At 34.1% G+C, this 22,384-nt stretch overlaps 1 protein-coding gene across 4 annotated transcripts in view; it reads right to left on the reverse strand.

Annotated features, from left to right (window-relative positions):
• The window catches only part of Lis-1 (LisH and WD40 domain-containing Lis-1), a 111,287-nt gene extending 93,089 nt beyond the window's left edge, over window positions 1-18,198 (reverse strand). For 3 of the 4 annotated variants that reach the window (XM_036358985.2, XM_070108884.1, XM_036358981.2), the window contains exon 1: window positions 18,039-18,198. The gene's annotated coding sequence lies outside the window, so the exon portion shown is untranslated. Of the gene's footprint in view, window positions 1-13,319; window positions 13,432-18,038 lie in introns of all 4 variants that reach the window. The other variant, XM_036358983.2, reaches the window with a different exon arrangement.
• Window positions 18,199-22,384: the final 4,186 nt, after the last annotated feature.

The following is a 22,384-nucleotide window of genomic DNA, read 5'->3' on the forward strand; positions in this document are numbered from 1 at the left end:
TAAAATAATATAATAACCATGCTCACTTCCCATATAACGGTTTTGTTGACAACTACTAAAAGTGGGATTACTCACTGAATAAATGCGAAACGTTGCACCGCCCACTTTTAGGTGAAATCCTATACCTCAGGAACTACCTGACCAATTTCAACCAAATATGGTGTATGAAATTATTATAACCCTTCTATCATACACTGTGAAATGTGAAATCGGATGACAACAGTAGGCGTGGCCCATATAACAAACTTATGAATTCTATCTGATTACTTCACTTTACAGTATACAAATCAAACATCAATGAAGTTATCACAATAAAACTTTGCACAAATAGTGCCCTCAAGGTATTTCATAATTGTCGAAATCGGATATATCTTTTCAAGGAGCATTTGGCTGATTTTTACCAAACATGGCGGTTAATCTGTGAGGTCTAGTATTGAAATTCGGGGAGAATATGTTTATGATGACCGAATACCTTTGTGTCTAATATAGGTCAAATCAGGTCAATACTTCCCTTAGCCTCCATATATATAAATATTTTCAAACTTCCGGTTGACTTTTTACTGCATACATCGGTACATTTATAAGAAACCTTAATGAAATTCAGAATGAACCTCTTACTAATAACAGTGCATCCTGTTGCCTAAAATGGATAAAATCAGGGCAATACTTCCTCTAGTTTAATATAAAGTTTTTCCAACATCGGAAAGTTGCGAATGTATAAAATGTTCGATGACACCCAAAGAACTTCCCTACTTGTTTTTTTATATTAATGTGGTTGAAATTGGTATCGATCGTGGTCTAACCCTCATATCTCTAATATCATGTTCCCACCAAAAATTTGAAGTGATTAGAAAAATCTATTCAATAATCTACTGTTCTCACTGCCGTTGGAGACTTATAAGACATGTTTTTGACTGGCCGATCGAAGCTGTAACATTTTTTCTCGCCCTAACTATCGGCTTCGGCAGCCTCACTCTACATTACTCCTGTTTTTTTATACTCTCGCAACTTGTTGCTACAGAGTATAATAGTTTTGTTCACCTAACGGTTGTTTGTATCACCTAGAACTAATCGAGTTAGATATAGGGTTATGTATATATAAATGATCAGGATGAAGAGACGAGTTGAAGTCCGGGTGACTGTCTGTCCGTCCGTCTGTGCAAGCTGTAACTTGAGTAAAAAAGATATCTTTATGAAACTTAGTACACATGTTTCTTGGTACTGTAAGACGGTTGGTATTGCAGATGGGCGTAATCGGACCACTGCCACGCCCACAAAACGCCATTAATAAAAAACAAATAAATTGCCATAACTAAGCTCCTCAACAAGATACAAGACTCTTATTTGATATACAGGATCACATTAGGGAGGGGCATCTGTAGTTAACATTTTTTTTTTAAGTGGGCGTAGTCCCGCCCCCTAACAAGTTCAATGTGCACATCTCCTATACACCTGACGCTACAATAACAAAATTCTCTGGGAACAAATGTTTTTAGCATCTCTATCGACGGTGTGAAAATGGGTGAAATCGGGTGACAGCCCCGCCCACTCCCCATATAGCGGTACTGTTAACAACTACTAAAAGCTTGTTAAATCAAGCACTAAACAAGCCAGAGGCATTAAATTTTATGATGACTTTATAGGAACCGCGTTCAAAATTAGACAGCGAGCGTGACACCGCCTACTTTTAGGTGAAAACCCATATCTTGGGATCTGCTTAACCGATTTCAACCAAATTAGATACATAATATTCTTCTTATATTTCTATGTTATAGCACGAAAACGGGTGAAATCGGAGGTATCACGGTATAACATAGGCGAATTTGGTTTTATATCAAATTTTGTATTTTTAGGTATGTTGGTACTAGTGCTCAGATAAGATAAGCAGCTTTATTGTGCGTAAGGGGGTCATATTGATATACCCTTAATATGAATTTTCTGGCTTGACAACTTATTATTATGTGATACCTGTAGATACATTATATTTATTGGCGGTTATTGATTATTTCTGTATTATCGACTTATAGGATAGCGACTCCACGCCTGGCTCAGATATGGCCAGAATGGGTGCTCCTTTCAAACTTTTGAAGAGGGACCTTGCGAGAGTAAGATTTATGATTTTCTCCCACTTTTTGAAGTGAGATTTACAACTTTTACAAGTGGTTCCTATAAACTACCCGTTTGATGAGCGCTTAGATAGTTGCGATAAGTGCGACCTTTGCTTTTTGTAAGTCTGGGTGCGTCACTGTATCACATTGTAAATATGGTGATCCCTTAACTTTATTTTTGAAGTTTTATACATTATGAAAATGTTGTCAACTATCAGGCACTGGGACAATTTTGTTATATGTTATGTTAAGTGCGATTTTGGTAAGTAGTAGCACGCCACATAACTCAAGATTTTTGAAACAGGATTTTTGTATCATTATTGGCAGAAGCCATCCTGCGGGGTCAAAAAGTTACATATTTGTGTTTTTAAACCTGATTTTGTCAGAAGGGACTCTGACTTGGTTTTTTCTGCCAATTCGTGGAGTGTTGGAACATCGGGAATTTAGTGGTAGTCGTATGACGTACCGGCCATTATTTGATCGAGTAGTTGTGGCTTTGTGGAAGTCTTCACAATACTGATCTTTTGGGGTTGTAATTGATATGAGGGGGCATTTGTCTTCCTTAATTGTGAATTAAGGTATTATTTTGAATTTTAGTCAACTTGAGTTGTTGATGTGGAAACTGGTTCAGTAACTAGTCCACTTAGAATCCAACTGAATATAGTATTTTGGGCTAGAAGGGTCGTTGGAATTTTTTTAACACCTGCAAGCATTATTTGCGGTATAAGGTCGCTGCCTACTATTATATCTATTTGAGCGGGGGTATTGCAGTTGGGATCTGCTAGCTTCAGGTGTGAAACCTTTTGCCAATGATTGCTATTTGTAAGACTATAGCTTCTGCTTTAATTCTCTTATCCGCTTGCGGGGAAATTTGGGTAATGGGGCAGATTTTATTAGAGTTTTGAAATACTCTTCCGCCTATTCCTATAATTTCAAAGTTAGCTTGTTTTGTTGGCAGTTGTAGCCTATTTTGTGCCCTAGACGCTATGAAAGATCGTTGTGATCCTTGGTATATTAGGGCTCTGAGTTTGTAGAGTTCTCCTCAATGTTCGATGGAGATGACTGATGTGGGTAGTAATACCGTATTTTGTATTTCGCTGTACAGCGTTTGAGTGTTTTGTGCCTTTGAGCAGCATGGTGTCATTTGGCAATTTTCGGTATTGTGGTTTTCGGGATTTGTAGTTGAAACTAAACCCGTGGTTCCTTTTATACTAATATAATATATGCGCTCTTTTGGGGTGAGCTGGGAAATGTGCTGTAGTGAAGCATTGTGTGACGTCTTTTGTGACAATATAAGCAATTGAATTTGCTTTTGCAATTTTTATACTTATGCGCATGTGACAAGCAATTTGTACATAAATTTTTTTAATCTCACGAAATAGTTTCTTTCTTTAATTTTTAATTTTTTGAATTTCTCGCAAGATTGTAGTTTATGCCCTCTCGTGCATAGTTCGCATGACGTATGATTGTTCTGTTCGGAAGTGAACGATTGCGTTTTGTACAAGCTTCTGTTTAATTTGTTTTTGCTACTAGCTTGGGGTCTATTGAAGCTTCCTTTTAGGTCGTGTTGTACAATTTTTGTTTTAATTAGCTTTTGGTCTACCCTTTCAGCGATTTCGTACTGGGTAGTTAGAAAGTCTTTCATTTGTTGCCACGTGGGGCATTTCTTTCGTGATGAGAGCGATTGCTCCCATAAAAGTAACGATTTTTCTGGTAATGCGGCAGTGCATATGTTTACCAGTATAGGGTCCCAGCTGTCTGTGGGAATATTTTGTGTCGATAAAACCGATAAACAGTTTGAAACAGTGGATTGTAGTCGTATAAACTCTTAACTGGTTTCTTTTTGAATCTTAGGCAAGTTTGTTAGTGTCGTTACTTGGTTATCGACCAATATTCTTTCATTTTCATATCTTAGATGTCGTCATTTAGTGCGAACTGTTTGACTATGACGCCTGCTTGACCTTTTGTTTTGTATCGGAGGTGATACAATTTTTGTGCTTTTGATAATTTTGGATGGTTGATGTATACGGCAGTGAACATGTCCCGGAAGGACGGCCATTCTTCATAACCTCCATAAAATATTGCTGTGTCACATGCGGGCACCTCGAGATGGATGCCTGAACTTGCCTCTTGACTTTGAATTTGTGGCAGCTCTACTCTCGGATGTGGAGTAGGTGCCATCGCTTTTATTAGCTTTAATTGATCATAAATCATAGATTTTGTTTCTTCGTACTGGTCTAAGTTTTCGTATAGAGCGTAAGCCGATGATTTAAAATCTGAATTGTCATAATCTACTATGGCTCATGAGCAGTTTGGAGACGAGTCCAAAAATTGTCAATATTTTGTTTTTTTATTTCCAATAACGATTAATTTGTTAATCTGTCACTCTCAAAAATGAATTTGGTGGCACAAATATTTTTTCCTTTTATTTGCTTTGTGGTAACCTGTCTTGCGCGTGTAGCTTCTGCAGGTGTAATTTGATTTTTATCGTCATTAACCATTTTTGTTATGTTATTTATTACTATATAGTGTAAACTGAGCAATAAATAATAATTAATACCGAATACTCTGTTACGTATATACGATATTTTTTCGGACTAGATAAATATTTAAATGCGAAATAAATTTTTTAATTTGTATTTTATTTTAAATATTTTGTTGTGAGTGTAATTTAAATTTTCTTAATTTAATTATTAAGGATCGAACTTTTAATTTAACAATACTTTTATGTCCTTATGTTGGTGTATTTAGCTACACCCTAATACACGGACTTGTGTTATGTGCTCGTGAAATTGAGAGTTCGTTGAAGAGATCAACACTTTGTACATAAGTATGCACGAATTGTTTGTGCGTATGTAATATTTTTATTTTCTAGGGCAATTGAGAGCTCGATGTAGAGATCAATGTGCTTTTATTTTTTTGTACGCAATCCTGCTTGTTTGTTACAAGGTTTATTGCGGGATGTATGCCAATTGTGGACTTTGAAAATATGTACAATTATAATTGTATATGTTTTAATATGTATATATATTTAAATATTATTTTTGTTTGTGTGCAATTGAGAGCTCGATAGAGAGATCAATGCGTTTTTGTTTGGTTCTCTTTATTTGTCTTTTAATTTTTGTTATATGTTTGTGCCTTTGCTTACTTATTTTAGGCAATCCTGCTTACTGTTTTTGTTAAAAATAAGGGGTATTGCCGGAAAATATCTGCAAGTAAAGACTTGAATTATGTGTTCGTTTTTTATGTTGGTGGAATATGTGTGTTTGAAAACACAAAGGTAAGCTTATAGGAATACAATAATTATTTACATATTATATATCGATTTTTCCCGTGTTTTATACCAGTTTGATAATCGTTTATCTACGAGTATTAGGAAAAACGGATTTACTGCTAGAGGTTTTACGTTTTATAAAACCGTATTCAAACATACATATTTACATATATAAAGTTATAAGTGAAATAAATACGCTCACTTTGGTTTTGCAGGGGTAGGTTTCTGTTTGTATGTACGCATGTGTGTTCCTTTGTTGTCAATTCCTTTTCCTCTGCTTCCAGTTGTGCCTGGTTTTAGTGAGTGTTGTTCTTGTTTATTATCGTTTGTTTTAAATTCGCGCCCGTTTAAGTTATTGCTAAGTATGCAATTAGGTTTCGCGCTCGATTTGTGTTGTATTAGTTAATTAAACCCTTTTTTGTTTGTGTTTTGACACTCACTTTATATAAATTCGTTTGTTAATATGTTTTTTTTTTTTGTTTTACTACACTTGTTAGACCTATGTATGTGTTAGGCTATTGGTTAGTTTTTTGTTTTGAAGTTGGCTTTGTATATTTTAAAATATGTATATATGTAGCCATGCATGTACATATGTATATACATATATTTTTTTTCGTTTGCGCTTTATTGTTATAATAACTTAAATTAACCGCATTTGTTTTTGGTAAATATATGTATTTATTATTGTGCACCGCACTTTGGGTTTTTGTCACAGCACTTCAACCTTTTCGATAAGTTACATATATACATATGTATGTTTATGTTTATTTTGTTTGGTTCGTATTTGGTTACCGCCCTGTGTATATGTAACTAATTTTTTTTTTTTTTAAATGTTTTTTCACTCCATAGTGCCTCTCACTATGGCTCGAAGGACCATGATTAATTATGCTACAATGTTAGCACTCACGAAAGACATGTTATTTCCCTTTTTTCATAAAACGCTCTTTGTAGGTTTAAATTAAAAATGTTTATTTTTTTTATCAAATGTTATTTTCACAACCTTTGAACTAAAAGTTAATACCACGATTTCAAAAAGGGCGGTAGCGGAGATAGCGATTATACGGTGACGTTGCGCAAAAGAGATCGGAATTATTTCGAATGTGTTGAATTGAAGATCCAATCCTTCTTTTATTGTTGATTGTGTGGGGTGTCATCGTGTATGGTGGCAACTTCTGTGGTGACATCGTGTGCAGTGTGGTCGTGTATGTTGTGTTCCAAGGTGTGGTGTGTTGTATTAGAGTGTGTCATTATTTACCCTGATGAAGCGGTGTTGGAAGGGGATTTTATAGTCATTTAAACACTTATTTACATTTTATTTTGTTTAATATTTTTTTTTAATTTTGACAGTTTGTAGTGTCTAAATCAGCTGTGATAATGTGATAAATTTCCCTACTAACGAACAGATGGCGCTAGCCAGAATCGCATAGGGAGGTTTCGAGTAGATTAGCTTCAAATCTATTCGGTAACGATATAAACAAGTGTCATTTCTGTATGGCGAAATCTTGGTAAATCTTTAATTAGCTTGATATTAAATCAACATCTCGAACAAGCAAAATGTAGCAATGAAACTAAGTAAATCTATGACCAATAATATAGGTGTGTTATTGCGATACCAAATTCGATTGTAATCCATTCAGTTTTTAATATAAAGAATTGCAACAGCTAAAAATATAACACCCGTAGTTAGGCCTTCCTCACTTGTTTATTACAATTTGTATGCAGTGTGTACTCATATTTAATAATCAGTTCGGTGCTTGCTTTAGCTTATTAACAATGGAGTGGGAAGCTAAAGAAAATCGTATTGCATGGATTGCTTTAAATAAGTAAGCACAAGTGAAATTTACGATCTTCTCAAAAAACTGTGTTTACCGCAATAATAATCGTTTTACCCAACCGTCTACAGTTGATGACAGAATGAAAAGTGGTCGTTCTAGCGTGGTACAATCCAATTCCAAATCAACGTCAAAATTTATTCGAGATTATCTCCACAGTAGCGCCTGCCGTCGGTCAACTGGTCATTGTTTAACAATGCGCTTGAAGCAAATTAGGCTCAAAGATGTAAGCGGCTTCTTCAGTGGCAGGCTACCAACTGCCATGATAGTACCCTTTTTACAGATGAACAAATTTTCACAATTGAAGGAGTTTTTAATAATAAAACGACAGAATCTTCGCAGAAAGTTCCAAAGACGCAAAAAATATTATTCCAAAAGTTCAACGTTCAACGTGAGCACTCGTGGGGAGTATCCTGTAAAGGTGTTACCCCTCTTAATTTCTGTGAAAAGGTGAAATGTGAGTCTCAAGTAAACAATGTTATAGAACGCATTGAAAAGCATTGGATCTTACAGTAAAATTCTACTCCAGCACACAAAGCTAAAACCGACAGTAGTGGCTTAAAAACATTATTCCTGGTTGCCTGCATGCTTAGCTACATATATTAGATGCGATTATGTTGACATAAGAAGTTCCCATACGACTTTGAAAGCTCTATAACCCTACTCTTAAGAAACATTTTGATGTTATTTTCTCTAAGGCAATCAAAAGTCCAGTTAGAATCCATAACACAAAAATAAAATTCTTCCAAAATATAAATAGTGGACTTCAGAGACGAAAGCGTCTTGGCAAATAAACCAGTGTTATGTGTGACCTGTGGCAATTCACGGCGTTTGGGAAATCATAGAAAAACTACTACTAACTTACTACATACATATATCGACAAGGATTCAGTTATTAGTTTGATGATGGCGGTTTAAAAGATAACCATGTTATAACTTTTCCAATGAGTAACACAAGGAAAGTGCCTCATGCCATGTCTCGTCGACAATCCGAAGCAGACTAGTGTGTTAACTGTAAGCAATGTATAGCAGCTAAAGGCCTAAAATCGAGACATCATGATAAAGGCTGAAATGAACTGACCGTTGAACTGAGAACAATGTTACCACACAGATCACTAGAAGATTACGAGTCCATATAAAACTACTCTCTTGGAAACTTTTGTTGTATTTGAAAAAACACACCTGTTTGGTGTTCAGTTGCTTGTAGCGTGCAAGTACTCGGTGAAAAGTAAAAATCATATTATGTGTAAAATTAAATAAGTAAACTCTGTTTGAAAGTGTTTAGTACTACAAGTTATACATAAAAAAAACTTATACAAGTATATAAAATCATAACAGTATTATAACGTTACAATAGTAATGGGTTGAGTTGAATTAATTATAAAGCATGCACTTCAGAAAGTCGCGGAGCAATATATCACTAAACCCAACCATCGATAGCTCTTGTCTAATAATAACATTTATTATTTGATAATGACTAAGCCTTTATCCTATATCAAGAGCTGTTGTCCAAGAAATAAAGCCATTAGCTTAAGCAAAGATAACTGGATTGGCTTCACAAAATTTACAGAGAATGGATAGGATGGCCCCTTCACACGAAACAGTGTCAGTATCAGCATAGAAGAGATTTCAAAACAGATATTCGATAACCGATAATTCACCAAGATCGGACGAAACGGATAGAGCAAATGAAATCTTGTAGCATTGTTATCCAATCGAAGGAAGCACGACCGTGTTGAAATTCAGTCTGATTGACATACTTCACAAGATATTTTAACCGACCAAACGTTCATCCTGACACTAACAACTCTTTAATTACATGGTATGTGAATAATCGGAAAATTAGTACCTCCACTTAAACCGACAATATGCAGTCAAATCGCATCAACATGACGTCATCATTAAACAAACTTACCATAACTTTAAACTGTTTTATTTACATAATAGCTACCACCATGGAACCATTTTGGCGAAAATGTACGCAGTTTCAACGTCACTAATTATTCAAATTGTTTTCTAACCCGGAATTTTCGCCATATTTTAAGTGACTGATTGTATGAAATGGTTATTTATTGAAAACATAATAGAAGTATCAAGAAAGTAAGTGATAACTTAGCACATACACAAAGAGACCAGGGAAATTGATTTTTTCCTAATTAACTGCCGTCCCTAAAAAAAAGCATCGAGCGTCGCGTTTTAAACACTGTGTTAACGCCGACGCGGAATCCCTAAATAAAGCGGTAATTTTACGTAAATTTTTCACTTAAATTCTAAAATTAGTACAAAAGAAATCAAATGCAAAACGAATTAATTTTTTTAATAATACTGACATCCATTTTTACAAGCATTAAACACCGCGCGTCAAGAATATTTTCAGAACAATTACAATTTCTTCGTTTTCTGCAGCCAACTTTACTTCTTAATTCGGTGTTAAAATCGAATTTCTTCGTACGGTCGGACGGCATTTTACTTTATAATTATTTTAACAATGCAAAATGGCAATAAGGTAATGTCCACTCGTGCTCATATAATTAAGTCACTGCATGGCAAACTAACGTTTTACAATATAAAGTCCTCGAAGTAGATTTGCATTTGTATAATGGTATGGAAAAAGTTTCAGTTATCTGTTTCGAAATTGCTAAAAACAAATTCAGAGAAATTAGTAATGTGGTTGGCGAAAAAATTTAAATTGTTTCGCAGTTGGTCTAGTCACGTGTGCTCACATAATTAAGTCATTGTAACAAAAGCCGTTATTGCAACGATCTACGTAAAAAAAATATTAAGAAAGTGAAAAGTGTATTGTCTTCACTAATTTGAATACGTTTTTTGAAAGCTTTATAAATAATGGTCAAAAATAAGAGCTCAGCTCCGTGTGAAAAAAAAATCATTTGGGTATGTTACCAAAAGTACAAAAAAATTTCGACAGTAACGGAATATTTGACTTTTTTTGGGGGAAAGGTTAAGAATAATATGCAATATTTTAGGAAAGATGAGATCATTGAAAATTTGGCCTATAAAAAACCGAGAAATACAACATTTAATGACGATAGGCAAATAGTACGGATGAGCCATGTCAGGCGACCACCACTACAAGAATTAAACCCACGATATACAAAATAAAACCATTAATAATGGTGGATCATCAACATGCATGTCAGAAAAACTGCTTGAATGCTACAAAAATATGTTTTTTTTTGCATTGGATTGTGACTGGTGATGAAAAATTAATCCATTAGGACAACCCTAAATGCAAAAAATCATATGTAAAACCTGACCAACCAGCCAAATCAACGGCAAAGCTGACTATCCATGACGCCAATGTAATCCTCTGTATTCAGTGGGATCAAAACGGGATTGAATCATCAAACACCGCTACAAACAACTCATTGAAGCGAATGCCGAAAAACGCCCGGAATTTGTTGCTAGACACGAGCCAATAATTTTCCACCATGACAACGAGCAGAGTCATGTTCGGGTCGACGCAGAACGCTCGCGCTGGAATACGGTTCACATTAGAACAGGATATCCAAAATTCCTAAGACGGCGCGAATGGAATCCACAAATTAACAAAAAATTAGGAATTAAAGTAGAGGTACTTTTTTCATAAGCCTTTTTTTTTGACAGATCACGCGTGAATCGTGTCAAGCTGTCATGTTATTTTTGTTCAGCAGTGTTCGGCATTTCAGGAGACATTTCACAGGAAAGACTTACGCATGAAGAACGTTTACAAATCGTTCAACTTTATTACGAAAAAAAGAACGAAAATTCATGCTGTACAGAATGTTTCGCGGCCTTCGCTTATGGTCAACATAATCGGCTTACTGAGCATACTAAATATTTGCAACACCATCACCCATCTTAAGACCCAGCATTCATTGTTGGATAGTATACGACCGAATAGACCACGTCCAGCACGCATTAAAAAAAATATAGCGATCGTACTGGGAGTGTGTGTCCACGAAAGCCGTGGAGAGTCGATTCAGCGCCGTTCATCAACTCGGACTGACTTATGGAACGACTTGGCGCATTTTACGTCAAAATCAAAATAATTTCAAGTTTTGAGCCAGTCGATTGGCCATCAACATCGTCTTATATCACACCGTTAGACTTATTCCTGTGGAGATATGTAAAGTCTAAAGTCTATGCGGACAATCACGCTTCGATTCAAGCCAGTTACCAGTCGAAATGCTCGAACATCATTGAAAATTGGACTCAACAGATGGACCCTCTGATACGTAGCCGCGGCAAACATTTAAAAGAAATAATTTTAAAAAAACAAATGCCAAATAATGTTCTCTCGAATTATAATAAACATTCCCCATTAAATTTGAATTTCCTCTTTTTTCTTTTAAAAAGTAGGAACCTCGAAATGGCTTCGTGGCATTGAGTCAACAAGTTTTTGGCATCTTCGGTCAAAATAGAATTTGTTCTTCACAGCCTCTCATAGTTGCGTTGTCAATGTCGGTTTACATCGGGCTACAAACTCCTTAACATCAGAGCACAAATTTACGATGGGGTTGATGTCAGGGGACTGGGCGGCCATTCCATTATGTTGACATTCCTTTCTTCAAACCACTTTTTAGCAACTTTACTTGTGTTTTTGGTTTCATTCTTCTGCTACAATGTCCAAACAAACTACATTTCTTCATTGGCATATGGCAGCATGGTGTTCTGAAGTATTTCGGCATAGGTGTCACCATTTTTGTTTTCCTTGATCCAATAAATAGGTCCGACACCTTGCCAAGAAAAGCCTACACAAATCATTGCACTCACCACTCCAAGTTTTACCGTTGTTGTTATATTCCGTTTGGTAGTCGATATTGGGTTTCAACTCGGCCAACCATAAAATGTTGCGCCATTATGTCAAAGACCAATTTAAATGTTCTTTGGCGAATCGAAGTATTTTGTCATCATGCGTTTTTGGCAATAACGGCACTTTTCATGGACTTCTGGCACCCAGGTCGTGATCGCGCAAACGCCGGCGTACAGCTCCAATTCTTGAAGTTAAATTAAACGGTTATTTTAACTCTGCATCAGCCGCAAATGTTAATATGAGTATCTGACAATGAAATTGACTGCTGTTTCTGACATTGCTGGCTTCTTTCCACATTTTTTATTACTTAGTTGGAATATGATATTGTAGCATTAGGTACGATTGTGGGTGGGCAACCAAAAATATTTTTGATTTCCGACATAAGTTTTGCCCTCAGAAATAAATTTTTTATCAGCGTAAATTTTTATTTTTCGACAAATGAAGAACAATAAAATTTTAATATTATAAACAAAAATTTCATTGGAATAAATTAATTTCACTGTTATTTTCAAAATTTCATAAAGACTTTCAGATCATTTTTGCAAATAAAAAATCCCACAATTGTAACAAAAACAGCAAACTAAGCGAAACAATTCATGTTTTTATGTCGACTTCTGACACGGATTTTAAAGTGAATCCCAAAAATAAAATGTAATAAAAAAGTTTAATCACATAGATATTAAGAGTGCTCAGCACTACTAACATTTTGACCCCAACTGTATATGCATGTATGTAATTAGGTAAATATACTTATACTTGTACTATTAATGCGTCAAATTTAGTCAATACATTTTGCGCGCTGTTATTACAATGCCTATATGCGAATTTACATGAAAAATTCGGTCATAAGTCAAAATTAAAAAGGACGTAGACTCTCATCAATCGTTTTCTTGATACATAATTACTTTATTAAATATTGTAGTAGACGCCTAAGCAATCAGCACGCTCCGTCGGAACTTAGTAATTTTTGTATGTAATTATGTTTATGTTTTTATTTCCTCAATTTATTGCTGTTAACTGCGGCTATGAATAGTAAAGACTAAAATTCTTCTTGGACTTGAAAACATGGGGTATTACTTTATATTTGCAATTTAATTTTTTTTGTTATTTTACGAGTCCTCTTCAACCAACTCTTCACCTTTTTTCAGTAACACCAGTAATGGCAATACATCTAGAATTTTTTTCGAGGAAGAGGCCAGAAATGAACACTTCCGAAGATACCACTTCGATGTTTCGATACAATTATCTAGAGTGAAGTGTAATAGAAATATCCTAAATATGCTATTACTTACATCTATCCCATCAGATCAAAGTTGTAGCAGTTAAAAGAGAAACCCAAAAAAACGAAGCCATTTTCTGACGGATTTTCGAAAAATTTAGCACACTGTGTCCAGCTTGATCCAACTTAAAAGATAGGATAGTTCAGATCTCAAATATGTTAATAGTAAAATCAATTCATAAATAAAAAAATAAATTCCTAAACATAAGAATGTGTTCGAAATTAAAAATAAAAATAATAATTAGTATTATAAGAATTAAAATTTTGAGTAAAATGCAAAATGGGAAGCTTATAATATTCTTTCTCTTATTTGTAAATAATAATAGGCGTGTTTTATTTGACCGTCATAAACTAATAGCAAAATTGTTGACAAAAGAAACGCACTTGGCTTATTTCATATTACCGTTTAAATAGGAACTGTGTTGGCAATGCGGGCAAGAAGTCAATTAAAATTCAATTTATTTCAAAATGTCTGACATGAAAAGATTAGTTTGAATTTTAAATTTGTAAACGGATTATTAACATACCATACAAATATATTAATTTTGTTTATTTGAGATCAAGAATACAAAAAAGCGGTGTTGAATCGACTAGGGACCTCATAGAACAGTATTCTAAAACTTTCCCTAAATGTTGGATTCTTACACAGCATTTTGTAATAAAAAGTTTTTACATCACCTATGAAAGTATAAAAAGTACGAAAATAAAATTTGCAGTAAAAGTCTTTTATTACGTTTAGGTATACTATAATATCGATACTGCATAAATTCTCTGGTCAAACTGTATCGATACTTTTCAGTAGTACGTTTTCAAACTTAGCCTATATATTCAGGAATGTTGTAGAACCTTATAGTGGTCGGTATCAGAATTTAGGCCGATAAAAAAAATGTAGTAGGTGTCATGAATTCAGATATTATTGGTTTGACTTTCGAAACTGAAATTGTATCGGTTTTGGGTATCACGGAAACCTATTTTATCGGTTTTGTTATCAGGAATAAACAAATGCGTCTTTATTTAGACGATAGTGTGATATACATCTGTAAAATAAGCATACGTAAAGTACAAATAAATGGCAGCCAAATTTCACATCCGACCCCCCTGGTGCATCAGATGGATTACTGTGATCTTTTAATATCTTCCTTCTAATTTTTTCGTTGCTCTTTTCTTCCAATAAAATAAAAGCTAAAATAGCGGAACTCATTGTAAACTTTAGTAGACTTTAATCAGTACTTCAAATTTATTCATTTGCAAGTTTTGTCACACTAGCAAACAGCTGATTCAAATATTGGTTTTGCCTATGTTCGAAAAGACGAGAATCCATTCAGATTCTGTGACACCATTGGGAATCAGAATTGGTTTGCAATTCTAATAACTCTGCAAATCTGTCTTGGATTCCACAACACCCCTGATTATATCGGAATATAATAATTTATTGAATATTCATTTAGTTTATACATATTTCTTAAAATATTAAGATAAATAATGTCGATGCCTTTAAATATTTCTAATGTATAACATGTACTATGTTGTTTTTGTATCGCCAGTCGATACGTTGTATTGCAGCAAATACATACAAGTATATCGAAAAATGTATATATTTTAATTTTTAAAGCTATTGCATAAGAACATTTTTTGGAATCAAAAAATCTTCTATTGCTTAAATATATTTATATATTTGCCTTGCATGTTCATAAATAACGATGCTAAATATTTCGCAATTTCGTTTTTTATAGGTTTAAATCTAATATTTAGCAATTATTCCACTCTGAATATGGTATATAATATTAAGATTTCCACGAAGTTTGTAACACCTAGAAGGAAACGTCGGAGACCCCATGAAGTATGTAAGTACATATATATGTATGTAAATGATCAGCGTGACGAGCTGAGTCGATTAAGCCATGTCCGTCCACGTCTGTCTGTATATATACGAACCAGTTTTTGAGATATCGATCTAAAATTTTGCACACGTCCTATTCCCACCAAGAAGCTGCTCAACTGTCGGAACGGCCTATATCGGGCCGCAATAGCATATAGCTGCCATACAAACTGAACGATCGGAATCAAGTGCTTGTATGGAAAACTTTTTCATTTGACGAGATATCTTAACAAAATTTGGCATGGGTTATTGCCTAAGCCATTAATGCAATCGCCGAAAAATTGTTCAGATCGGATTACTATAGCATATATGTATTTGCCATACAAACTGTACCATCGGAATCAAGTTCTTGTATAGCAAAATTTTTCATTTGAGGAGATATTTTCACGAAATTTGGTATGAGTTATTGCCTAATTCAGTAATGCAATCTCCGAAGAAATGGTTTAGATCAAATTGCTATAGGATATAACTGGAATACAAATTGACCGATCAAAGTTGTTGTAAGGAATTTTTGTATATGTGAAGGGTATTATAGCTTCGGTGCAGCTGGAGTTAACGTTTTTTCTTGTTTTCAATTGAATTTATATATGATTTCATTTCTGTTCAGCTCATTATTTTAGAAATTCCTAATAATTTATTATACCGCCTAATGCATTAGAAAATCGTGTAAAAGAAAACAAATATGTATAAAGAATTATAAAATTAGCTACATTGATATCAACCACAGATTTGAAATTACGTAAGGCGATCTCTTCATCAGTAATAAATTAAAACAAATAAAGGCTAAATTCGGGTGCAATTGAACATTTTATACTCTCGCTATTTGTAAGGATCAAAAGCTGTGAAATATTTTCAAGAATTTATATTAATTAATAGGGCAGGCTGTAGTAAACATTTTATTCTCTTCTCGAAAATCGAAGGACTCAAAGATGGGCAAATATTTGCAGGCGTTGGCAAATCATATGTTCAAAAATAGAAGAAATAATGAATTGTTGATAATTGGAAATTTCCAATATAGTTGTTATCAAATTAAGGGGGTCATCCCATGTGATGGGCTCAAAAAAATTGTTTTTCTTAAATTGAATCTAGAATACGGTAGTAAATTATTTTTAAAAATTCGATCTCGTTTTAAAGATACAGCAGTTAGAAGAACCTCTCCGAAGAAGCTTTAAGCGGACTTGAAACTTTAAACACCTTTTTCTCAAAACTGTGTTTTTAAAACTTTCCTCCATCGTATCTCAAAATCGACTATTATCAAAGAAAAATTAACAACTTAAGACTGCCAAAAGTCCAATATTTGGTATTTGCATTTGATAATAGTTTATTCCGCGAATTTAGGCTTACAGAGTAAAACGCCGCTAATTTTTAGTTTGTTTCAGATAAGCCAATCAGCCGGAATCGTGGAGGAAGTGGGAGCCCATCTTTTAAGGCGGGGGTGTTCAGAACGCTGTAACTCATGTCGGACAAATTTATACTAAAATCAATAAATTTTACTACTATTTACAACTAATGTCGATATATTTTTGGTACTTCATTTATGTATAGTAATCGGAAAGAATCAAATTCAGAGCGAAGCAGTTATATGGGAAGGTTGCGTGGTTATCTAATTTCGTTTCATTTCAAACTGAAACATGAAGATGTTAATATAATATTATGAATCAAATTTGGTTGAAATTGGTTAACTAGTTGGTGAAATATGGTACGTAACACTTATTATTTGTCAACATGGAACCCATTTGTTATTGTGCATATAAACAAAATTGTTTTAAAACTTATTTAAAGCAAATATGAAAATAATTCATATAAAATAAATATGTAGAAACAATGTAGTGAAGTGTTAGTGTATAATAAGTGCATAATATAAAAGAAAAGTTAACTATAAATCGAGAAATTGCAAGATAAAATTCGTCAATTTTCAACTTAAAATGATGTCCTCATTCCAACCACACCCCTTTTAACCCTGAAATCGTGGGATGATATACTAAAGCCGACCCCCCATATTTTGCAAATGATCAAATATAAACACATGTGAAAGATTTTGATTCCATAATCGTGTATTGACTTACGTAAAATCTTTAGAATTAGCGAAGTGTTAATACATATAAATGTTAGAAATGTAAATAGTTTAATTTTTGAACTTTAAATGCAAATATCTCAAAAACCATAAGAGAGCGGGAACTAAATGTATATTTTCCTAATCTCGAGAACCTCCTACTTTTGTACATACCAATTTTATTCGAAATGTAGATTAACGACGTTCTTTTTATTTTGTTCACAGACGACAATTGTAAATGCTAAATATTTCGCCGTGGGGCGCTTAAAAAAAAACCGATCAAAGAGACATCACATGATTTGTTTATTATAGTCAAAATTATCCGAAAAAAACAATTTTTCGTCACCATGAGGTTCAAACTTGATAATTGCTTGATTGGTTCTGTGAATAAATGATTATATCACGAACAAAAATTAATTAAAATCCAGTCATACTTATGTTAAAAGCTGTGTATGCAGTTGTTAAAATATTCACAAAACGAACAAACGTTATTTTTGGGGAGAAATGATATTGTTAGAAAAATCGATAATACGAATTACTAAAGATGCGTCATCACCTTAACTATACATAGTCTTCTGTATATATTACTTAAAAATTTGTTCCTTTAGAAATACTCAGGGCTTAGAATAATGGTTTATCATCCCATTGTTTTTTTTACGTTGGATTCAGGTAGAACATTTAAAATAAATGCAGATTCCCAAAAAATAACAAATGTCCAGATGAGACGTATAAACCCCCTAGCCTTAAAGCTAAATCGATCAAGTTTTTACACAACACTATGTATTGAACGTTTTACTTACTTTCAGAACTTATTTTTTAACTCCGAACACAAGTCAACTTAGATAAACAACTTTGATAAATATATATAAAGACAACCAATAGCCAGAAAATAAATTTTTTAGTAATTGACAGTTACATATACACTTCTATGTGCATATTTCATCTCACAATGTAGCCATACTTTCAAAATACTTAAAGCACCCAAAGCTGAGTACGATAATCATTTCAACAATAACGACGGCGGTAAAATACAAAATAATTAATAGTATGTGCATGCGACTTCGTCCGGGTAATATAAATTATTATTTTACTAAAAATATAGTCTAGCCGTATCAGAGCTTAGCCGGAACTAACACACAACAATTTAAAAATATATTCTTTTGGTACAAAATCGGCTAAATTAGACGTTTATAACGCGAGAGCCTACTACAAATATGTTATAATTTTCTTGAGGAGTTAATGATAAGTAAAGCTTTCTAGAGTAAGTTTTTAACTATGTTGATTTGGGAGTTAATATTGACCCTAAGCTTAATTTCAGTCTTCATATTGATACCATGGTCTTGAAGGCAAAAGCTATCCTCAGTTTTGTTAAACGTTGGTCTGAAGAATTTAGAGATCCGTATATTACTAAAACACTTTATACAACTTTGGTTAGACCTATATTGGAATATGGCTCTGTAGTATGGAACCCTAGCTACCAAATCCATTCTGACAAGTTAGAGTCGGTTCAAAAACAATTTTTACTTTTCGCCTTAGCACATTTCCGATGGGATGCTAGGGTAAGTCTACCTCCATACACTAGTCGTTTAAAACTTATTAGTCTACCTACACTTTCTAGTCGTAGGGAAATGCTTGGCATAATATTCTTAGTGAAACTTTGGAATGGAACTGTTTGCAGTTCTTTTGTCCTGTCTGAAATTAAATTTAATTTCCCGGTTCGCCTTTCGAGGCAGTTTAGACCTTTACTGCTAAAATCCTGTAGATAAAATTTTTAACTAAACGAGCCATTCCACCGTATATGTCATGATTTTAATTCTCATTCCAGCACATTTGACTTATCTGACTCACTTTTCAAAATTAAAAAGACTTTTTTGTTTTCTCTTAATAAATGAAAATGTAACAATTTATTATATTGTAACTTTAGATCTTAGCTGTTGAAATTTTTGTTTCTGTAGCTGAGCAGTTTTAGATCTCAACACCTAAAAAACTCTCTTGCCTTTTCTGACTCGGCTAATTCCGCACGTATGCGGATTGCGCCCCTCGCGTCGGTTGGGCGGGAGGAGGGTAATTGTTGGGTTTATTATTATATTATTATAAAAAAAAAGCTCCCTGGTATTTGCAATCGTCTATCCCAATCTTATTCAACTTTCAGCCTTATATATTACAACGGATTTCTCGATAAACCGTCTACCTTGTAACTCACTCTTGAGTTCGATCACTGGATTGTTAAATAAAAGTCCCAATTAAATGCTATACACCTATCTTTATTTCTTATTCCAACAACTCAACACTTATTGACTAGAATGCTGTTGAATTCCTTAGCATTCCTTCCTCCGTTGGCGTTAATTTCAAATTTTAAATCAATCGGTAATCGAAGATCATTACCAAAAATTACTCTTGCTGGAGTCTGCCCTGTTGTTTCATGTACAGCAGATCGATAAGCCATCAGGAACAAGGATATATGGGTATTGTTGATACTTGTCCACAACTTTCCTCAAATGTTCTTCCAAAGTTCGATTGAATCGTTCTACTATGCCATCGGACTGCGGATGTAGTACAGTTATACGCGTGTTCCGGATACAAAGCTTCTGTCTCCTAAGTTAGAGATGATTCAAAATTTCTCCCTTGATCAGAATGTAATTTTATTGGAACACCATATCTCGATACCCAATTGTTGATGAATACATCCGCTACTGTTCCTGCCTCTTGGTATATCTCTTGCCACTTGCTGAAATAGTCCATGACTATCAAAACATATTTGTTTCCTAATTTACTGATAGGAAATGGACCAGCTATAGCCATGGCAATTCGCTCAAACGGGGCACCTGAATTGTAATGCTTCATCTGACCGTGACTTCTGGACTTCAGCCCTTTAGCAGCAATGCACTCGACCCAATTGGCGATCCACTCCGTAACTGATTAACGACAACCAACCCAATAAAATATTTGTTTTAATTTCTCCAAGGTTCCGGAATTCTTACTTTTGAAACAATCATTAGATCGCGAAAGCTCTTTCCATCTTCGATTTCCCATACGCGACGCAATTAGCCAGACACTAACTTCAAACTATTGCATTGTGCCCAATAAGCCTTTGCGACTGGGCTTTCTGCAGCTATTTCTTCTTTCGATTTATATTTATATATCTGCAATCCATGTATTACACTTTTCAAATCTGGATCTTCTTGCTGACATTTCCGTAGCTTCTTCGGATCGCAGTCTGATGTTATAGTCATTAATCGGACATCTATAATGTCTTCTTTGGCCTCAGATTTCTAGCAATGTCTGCATTCCAAATTACGTGGACGGCGGGACACGGCTGCAGCATTTCCATGACTACTACCTTTGCGATGTTCTTTAAAGAAGTTGTAGCTTTGGGGTCTCTCAATCCACCGTGCCGAGTGTCCTTCTGGGTTCCTGAATTGTAGAAGCCATTTTAATGCTGCATGATCTGTCCTTACCCGAAATCGCTGGCCATAAATGTACTTATGAAAATGTTTGATGCACTTTACCAACGCCAGGAATTCCCTCCGAGTAACACAATAATTTCTCTCTGGCTTGCTTATGGTCTGGCTGCAACCACTTTCTCATGCCCATCAATGACATGTGATAGAACGGAAAGCCACTTCCTGTTCTTTATTCCATTCAAAAACTCTGTTCTTTTTCGTGAGTTCCTGGAGGGTATTAGCTACGCTGGCAAAATTTAGATTTTTACCAAAACATCTCCACTGGAACATTCTGGCAACTACGAATTTCGCTATTTACTTGTTATTGTTCACTCGAGTATAAGTTAAAAAAATGGTAGTTTTGTTAAGCGAGTGGGGAAAAAGTAACACATTGTCCCTCGGATATTCAATATCTTTCCCGCTCTGTCCTATTACAATTATGGCAGGTTGTCTCTTTCTATGATAGCTCTTCATTGTGTATCCTATTGGTTCTGTTTTGGTTATCAGTAAGGCATATATTGGTTACCGAATCTGTTAAGAGTCTGTTAGATGTAACAAATGTATGTGCTATTTTCATGTGTTAGCGAATGGGTTACCTACGTGTAATTCAGAATAGCAATATCAGTTACCCTAAGAGTTATTGTTTTAGTTAGCAGTTTGTTACCTCTAACATATTAACATGTTAGCGCAGTTGTTACCTATTTGCTAGCAGTAACAAGCATATCTGTTACTTTATTTTAATCGACTTTATTGGTTATCCATCTTTTAAATCTAACAAATGCCTATTTTAGCATATCGGTTGCATTTTTGTTACCATAATCAATACCAATTGTTTTAAATAAAATTCAGTATTTTTAATATTAATTTGCTTTATTTTATTCAAAAAATTTATTAACTAAATCTAATTATTAAAATTAATTAATAATCTATATGTATACATTTAATTAATATGGATATATAAAAATAAATTTATATATAAATAAATATGTATATAATAATATCAATATTATTAAATATATATTTATAAATATATATGTACACAGTATAATTTATTAATATACACAGTATAAATATATATATTAACACTTAAAATGTATACTTAAACAAGTAAAGTACATTTCACTACACAATATTATGAATAATTACATATATATACTACAATTATAAATGTATACGCATAAAGTATATTGGAAAATATGATGGCTGGTCAAAGGCACGTTAACTAAGCTATGCGCAATCTACTGAGTAGCATAATGAGCCTGTATAACAAAGCCGAGAAACCGCAGAATCAACCGAAAAAACTTATGGTTGGGAAAGCAACCCAAGTGTTTCCCATTTATAAAGAAATAAATACCCCAAAACGGCTGTGCGAGACATCGGGGTACTTACCCCCCAAAAAAACAAAAAAAAAGCTGTTGAAAAAGTCCAACCAACAACCAGTGAGTCCACGAGAATAATAAAGAAAAACAATAGCGGTCAACATACTACAGGCGAAAAATGGGGGACGTTGTGAAAAAGAAGAAACCGACTCAGAAAAAAATAAGAACGAAAACGGACGCTATCATAATAACCAAAAGGAGGGTCATATGCTGACATTCTGCGGAAAATAAAAAGCGACAGCGGTCTTTAAGAGTTGGGTTCAAACGTGACCTACATACGGAAAACTATGAAGGAGACCTACTGATTGAATTAAAAAATCAGGC

The sequence above is a fragment of the Bactrocera oleae genome, chromosome 4, assembly GCF_042242935.1.
Source record: "Bactrocera oleae isolate idBacOlea1 chromosome 4, idBacOlea1, whole genome shotgun sequence".
NCBI lineage: Eukaryota > Metazoa > Arthropoda > Insecta > Diptera > Tephritidae > Bactrocera > Bactrocera oleae.